The sequence below is a fragment of the Podarcis gaigeae genome (assembly GCF_964106915.1).
Source record: "Podarcis gaigeae genome assembly, chromosome: 16".
Taxonomy (NCBI): Eukaryota; Metazoa; Chordata; class Lepidosauria; order Squamata; family Lacertidae; genus Podarcis; species Podarcis gaigeae.
Genome location: NC_139693.1, coordinates 26,356,842 through 26,362,769, shown reverse-complemented (window position 1 = coordinate 26,362,769; position 5,928 = coordinate 26,356,842).

Here is a 5,928-nt window from a genome sequence, read left to right as displayed (position 1 = left end):
AAATGAAAAGCACCTGGTCATCCTTAACTTTTTCAGGCAGCATCATATCATTGTTCATCCTCAGCTTAGCAGCCTAGTTGTCAGTATGAATTAACTGTTTGTTGCTTAAATGTATATACCAAACGATCAGTGTGCTCCTGTGAGGATGGGCTTTTCTAGTGAATTTAGAATTGGTGCAAGATGCCTGTGTTTTGAGTCAAGTAGCGAAGGCACCAGTGGGGCTCACCCAAGAGGATAGTAATTTGCTGTGGCCCTCCTGCCCTGTTCCTCCACTAGCTGCATGTGGCAAGCACACTTCAGAACATGAAGGAAGCAGGTCTGGCCACCTTCGGTAGAAGCAGCCTTCAGTACCCAAGACAAGCCTGCTGCGTCAGGCCAAAGAGGACCCATCTAGCGCAGCATCCTGTTCTCACAGTGACCAACCGGATGTTTGTGGGAAACCTCCAGGCAGGATTTCTACACAAAAACACTCTTGCCTTCTGGTTTCCAGCAACTGGTATTCAGAAGCATTCCAACTGTGGAAGCAGAGCAGAGCCGTCATGGCTTGTTGCCATTGATAGCCCTCTCCTCCATGAATATGTCTAATCTTTCAAAGACATCAAGGTTGGTGGCCTTCATTATAAACCCAGATTACATGTTGTACAAACTTGTGGAAAGGCTCTCCATGCCATGTAAATCTTACTTTAAAACTCAGCAATTTCAAATTGGATTATATAGCAGTGGAATCTGACTCTGTCATGGTGCAGTAATTAATACCCCACCATCATCCAGAGTGCCTATTAATTTGCTGCCTGTAGTTCTCTTAAGATTTCCTAAAACCAACTGTGTGGAAATTATACATAATTGAGGCATTGACTCTCAAGGCCCTGTTTACTCAAAATTCTTTTTAAAAAACGTTTTGTAATAACCAGCTCTCTCAGCACATAAGGAGGCGAAACACTGTACAATAGTGGGTTAAATAACAGCCCTTACTTAAGACAGGTAGCATTTTCTGCTTTGACTTTCCACTGCAGGAGGAAGGTGTGATTTTATAGTTGATGTTCCACAACCTTCAACATTACGTACCTGCTGTGCATTTATGATCACTGGGTTTAAGCTAGTTCTGTAAGAGACGGATTCATTTATTCCACTACTAGTGATACTTCAAATAAGGCTTAAGTATATTCCTTTGTATTCTCTTTCTATCCTGAACAGCCATAATATCACCCTGTTATGTGCCGTCCTGCTTAGGGGAACAGTGTTCTGCTGTGTGCTCATTGCTGGTGGAACTGAAGCAGGAGACTCCCTGATTCACAGCAGTCTTTGGAGCCATTTTGCCACACGAGCTATCACGATGCCAACTTCACCGTAATCAATTTGTCCAGTATCCTGGCTCTCTTTACAAAGCAGGTTTTCTTGTGGAAGTGGCAGCTGTTAATCCCACTGCTGTGTAATTTGGGATTGGGCCAGGAGGCGTTGGCCAGGGTAGTGCCTGCCCAACCTCATTGTATTGTGTTGACAAGTCTAGGGCTTTACTCAGCAGTCCTGTGCAGTTCCTGAAGCCCTTTGCTTGCTTCACTGGCACCGCCTTGGGGAATTAAGGGCACACAGTGCTGTTGAAATATCTTTTGCTGAAAACCTATTCAACTGTCGCGTCGCCTCCCTTGTGCAGAGCTCTTCCAAAGGTTGGAGGAACAGACCACATTTAGTGGGTGTTCACATGGAGGGGGGAACGTTCAATTGCTCAACAAGAAATCTTTACATGGTTAAGTTGAGAGTAGTGGCACCAAATTGGATTCTACCCCTAGCAAGTGCCATGAATTCTACAGTGGCTGCAGCAGCATTGTATTGAATTGGAAAGGGCAGTGAAGTGTTCAGTCTTCAGTGGACAAAAATTGGCTTTGGATTTTTTTTGTTGCTTCCTTTGTCTGCAGCATGTTGGGGGGGCACAGCATCTGGAAGTTAAATTCTTGAATTGATGAGGATGCTTGTCCATCTTCATCATTATTTATTAATTAAATTTGTATGCCGCCCTTCATCTGAAGATTACAGGGTGGTTCACAACAAAAATGCAAGATACCTAATAAAACAAAAGCAAAGCAAAACAAAATAATAACACCCCTCCCACAGACACATTTAAAAGGTCGTAGAATGTTAATCAGCCGAACACCTGGGTGAAGAGAAAGGTTTTGCCTGGTGCCTAATGATATGTAATGAAGGCACCAGGCGAGCCTCCTTGGGGAGAGCATCCCCCAAAATAAGCTACCGCCAAAAAAAGAGAGGCACATTCCTGTGTTTCAACCCTTCAAACCTCCAGTGGGGGGGGGGGGGAGGAAACATGAAGAAGGGCTTCAGATGATGGTTGCAGAGTCTGGATCAGTTCATATGGGGAGAGGTGATCCTTGAGGTATTGAGGTCCTGAGCTGTATAAAGCTTTATAGGTCAAAACCATAGAATAGCGCAGAATAGCATTAGCTTTATTTGCTGCTGCATCACACTGTTGACTCATGTTAAGCTTGTGGTCTACTAAGAACCCCTAGATCCTTTTCACATGTAATAATGGCAAGCCAGGTGTCCCCCATCTAATATTTGTGCAGCTGGTTATTCCTGCCTAGGTGTAGAGCCTTGTCCACATTTAAATTCATCTTGTTCGTTTGGGTCCAGTTTTCCCAAGGGCTTCAGTTGAATCCCAATTCTGTCATGATTATCTTTCCATTCTCCCCATGGGCTTGCAGCTTGCAGAGGTTGGTGTTTGAAAGTAAAACTGTGCAGCTGAAGAGCACTGAGAGTTGGCGGCAAACTATTTGGGGGAGAAATGTCTCCCAACCGTTTTTGAGGAGCAAAAACTGTCAGAAATCACTTGACGTGCCCCACAAGGGTTATATTCACAGGGAAACTAAAATGCTTGTTTACAAAGCTATTATACTATCAGCCTTACTATATGCTTGTGAAACATGGACCACTTATAAATGCCATCTCCAACTCCTTGAAAGATTCCATCAAAGGTGTCTCTGAAAAATTTAACACATCACTTGGGAAGACAGGCAAACTAATATCATAGTGTACTAGAAGAAGCAAAGATCACCAGTGTCAAAGCAATGATTCTTCAACATCAACTTCATTGGACTGGTCAGGTTGTGTGGATGCCTGATGATCATCTTCCAAAGCAACTACTCTATCCCAAACTTAAAAACGGAAAGCGTAATGCTGGTGGTCAACAAGAGAAGTTTAAAGACTGTCTCAAGGCAAATCTTAAAAAATGTTGTATAAACACTGACAACTGGGAAACACTGGCCTGTGAGCACTCCAATTGCAGAGCAGCCTTTACCAAAGGTGTCAGGGACTTTGAAGATACTCGAACTCAGGACGCAAGGGAGAAACGTGCTAAGAGGAAGGCACCCTTGGCAAATCCACACCGTGATCAACTCCTGTCTGGAAACCAATGTCCTCACTGTGGAAGGATGTGTGGATCCAGAATTGGCCTCCACGGTCACTTACAGACTCATTGTTAAAATCGTGTTTATGGAAGACAATCTTACTCGGCTACGAGTGATCGCTGAAGAAGATATTAGCAAAGCAGTAGCTGTAAATTGCTCAGGACCACCATACCTCAAAGACTGCCTCTCTTCATATGAACTGATCCCAGCCCTGCGTTCTTCCTCTAAAGCCCTTCTTTGTGTGCCTCCACATGAGGTCTGGAGGATGGCAACACGAGTGGGCCTTTTCTGCAGTGGCTGCCAGTTTGTGAAATGGCTCTCCCTAAAGAGGTTTGCCTGGCACCTTCATTATATATCTTTAGGTGCCTTGTGAAAATGTTCTTCAACCAGATCTTTGAATGATTTAACATTCTACAGCCTTTTAAATGTGTTTGGTGTGCGGGGGGTGTTGTTTTTGTTCTGTTTACTTGTAATATGGTAAATAGTAAATGGACAGGTTGCTCGCTGCATAGTTCCCAGGAAAGAGGAAAGGGAATTCACTGGCCTTCACTTACCACAAACCGAACTGGAGATCCGGCAAGCTTGATAAAATGCTGAATAAGTTACACTGGTTGCTATTCCCTCTTTAAATTAAGAAAAACTTGTTGGGTTAAGTTTGGTTTGTTTGTTTTTTTAATTAAAACTGGGAGCCCAAGTTGCCTTGTGATCACAATGCACTCTGCCGGAAGCCATATCTTTCATTCATACTCTAGGTGAGGCCATGCAGACTAATTCCCCAAGTAAACAAGAAAGCAGCTTTGGGATTTTTCTCAGGCACCAAATTAAACATGTTTATGGCCTCTCTAGGTTATTGTGGGGCATGAGTGTCCCCAGAGGAGTGTTTCTGGTGTGGAGGAAGTAGGATTTGCATACAGAACAGGGACGGCCACTTCTACCCTGGCTTCTTACTGCAAGTGGTGCTGAGAGTATTATGTTCCCACTAAGAGCTTGTTCTGCTGTTTCATACCAAAAGGCCACCAAGTCCAGAACAGTTTCCATTGTAACCAGCAAGTTATTTTCAACACATTCATAAAACAGGTTAGAAAGCTGACTTCTCTCATCAGTTGTCTAGTGCTAAAATCCTATAGTAAGAGGTAGAGTGCCGCTGCTGCTTGAAGTTTGTTCTATTTAGTTGTCATACTGAGTAGCCACCACACCTCATCGTCTATGTACAATGTTGTATTGCAATAATTGTTATCCATGGTAGGAAAGGTGGAAATCAACCACAGATGGCTGTGTGCAATTCTAAACATTGATTTTAGAAATTGGGCAGGGAGGTGGGGTTTGGTTGTATTTTTAGAGTGGAATAAGTGGCCTGCATCTTGAATCTCCTTGCCCAACTGAAGAGGAGCCATTAGCTGTGAGAGCATTTGCTATAGCAGTACTCTTAATTGCTCTTTACACCAGGGGTCGGCAACCTAAGGCCTATGGGCCACAAGCAGCCCACGGGGGTTGTTTTAACTGGCTTATGGACCCCCGCCACCCGCTCAGGGACCCCTGCTGCCTCCTTGGTTGGCTCCCGTGTGTCGCGCTAAACCGGCACACAGCAGAGCGGGGACTGTCTTCCATGATGCTGGCTGGCTTCCCATTGGCTGCAGGAAGTTCCTACAGCCAATGGGAAGCTGCGCACACCTGCTCCGTGCTGGAAATGGTGTTTGCGAGTGCGTGTGTCCGCACTCCGGCCCACCACGGTGTCTGCGGGACCATGAACTGGCCCAAGCCACAAAAACTTTGCCGACCCCTGCTTTACACTGTCAACTGCTTTGATCGAATCATAGAGTTGTAGAGTCTGAGGATCCAGCCCCTCACAATGGAGGAATATGCAGCTGTCCCAAACGGGGATTGAACCTGCCACCTTGGCATTATCAGCACCGTGCTTGAACCAACACCCAGGCTGAGATGTGGAAAGCTTTGCAGAGTCCAAGGTTCGTCTCTTTCTCCCCCTGCAAGAGAGAGCCCACATAGCGGAGACCGCAGCAGAAGGAATGCTGGCAAGATTCCGTATTGTATGTGAGAAAAAGATGCACAGGCATCTTCACATCACAGAGAGGATAAGGAGACTGCCTTTCACCAACCAGTAGGACATTTCCTAAGTACCCAGAGCAGCTGTGACTTTTATCTGTTGCCACTATTAACAAACATGAACATAATCTTCCATTTATTGCTAATGGTCCATGGCAATAATTACTATGCTTCCAGATTATTATTTATTAAATTTGTATACTACCCTATACCCACAGGTCTCAGTGGATATTCTTAGTGGGTGCCCACCCCCTGCACCCTATTAACATACTCAGGGCAGTATCTGATGCTGGAGAAGAGTTTTCATTTATCCTTTTATCCACACAACAGTTCTGCACTCCTGATCTCTGCTGCAGACAGAGGTAGTTTAAAGAAACATCACACAAATGAATGTCCATTGAATGCAACCTGAGGCTGTAGTGCAAAGGGGGGTGAGGAGAGAGAAATCAAA